A 1237-nucleotide genomic window follows, 5' to 3' on the forward strand; every position below is an offset into this window, starting at 1 on the left:
TTTTTTTTTTAAATCAGAATAAAGCTACTTTATAATATAAATTTATCTGTAAAAGTAAGAAAAATGATTTGGTTGTGTCTTTGCTGGATGTATGTTTATTGATAATGGCACATAATTTCTTCCTGCAGTCTGGGGCATGGAGAGCAACAAGATTACTTATGTTGCTGAAGTATCACAATATATAGAACATCTGCTTGTTGTAGTGTCAGGCTTTCATCTGTTAGCTTCTTATTTGGAAGGGATGTCACAAGAATAAAGTCAAGAGTTGCAAACTCAAGATGAGACTGTATAATGAAGTTTCGGACATCCAGGATCCTATGGGTATTATTGAATCTTTGTCAAACGACCCCCATCTGCTAACCTGATTTGAATTTTTGTTGTTGGCACCAAATCATCAGTAAGAACAACTGCATTAAGTATTGTCCTCCTCTTCTGGAGAGGAAGGTATACTAACTATTTCTGGTGTACGGCTTCCAAGTTTCTGCCCTTCTCCACTAAATGCCTTGAATCTCAATCTTGGTTTGATGTATTCTTGATCCTGATGATCCTCCATATCCAAACTCACTTGGCTGCCTTGAACCAGTCACTGAAGCTCTAGGGAAATTTCTCCTCTCTTAACAGACTCCAAACACTGAGCATTTGTTGGGTCGTTGTAAGGTCTCAATTCTCCATCATCTAAACTGAAACCATTGCTCCACAGTTTAAACAAAATCTGAACATCTTGCAACTGATTTTCTTCAGAAATGTATTCAGATTGCTTACAAAGGGAATTACCCAGTCTGTATCCTCCACCTGTAAATGACTTAGATTTCTCATCACCTGAAGCTCATGTGGCTTCTTCATTCAGAGGGACTGCTCCATGTTCCTTTGTCTCTTTGAAAAGTTCATTCTCCATTTCCCCTGCTGAGGGTCGAACTATATGTAATATACTCATGTTCACTTGAACCTTTGCAGTGGTGTTTATGGGTTTATAGTGTGCAGCTTTAGGTCCATCCATCCTTGAGGATTTGCCTTTCATTTCATCTTCATATAATCCTGCCAAGGCCAGCTGCAACTCTCACAAGCTCAACGGCCATGGTACAGAAGGCTGTCGCTCTAGCTTCCCAGGCCTAATGTCCCCACTCTTTGCCATCTTTTGCTGGCCACAGCACCCTCCACCTTGCACACCTTTCTTAATTTTAAACCATTCGGTGTTCCCATGTTCTGTTCAAACAACTACCTCTTGGTCCATGTATAC

At 40.2% G+C, this 1237-nt stretch overlaps 1 pseudogene; it reads right to left on the minus strand.

Annotated features, from left to right (window-relative positions):
- Nucleotides 1-152: 152 nt before the first annotated feature.
- Nucleotides 153-1132, minus strand: LOC102817265 (annotated as a pseudogene).
- Nucleotides 1133-1237: the final 105 nt, after the last annotated feature.

This window comes from Chrysochloris asiatica, unplaced genomic scaffold (assembly GCF_000296735.1).
Source record: "Chrysochloris asiatica unplaced genomic scaffold, ChrAsi1.0 scaffold02497, whole genome shotgun sequence".
Classification (NCBI taxonomy): domain Eukaryota; kingdom Metazoa; phylum Chordata; class Mammalia; order Afrosoricida; family Chrysochloridae; genus Chrysochloris; species Chrysochloris asiatica.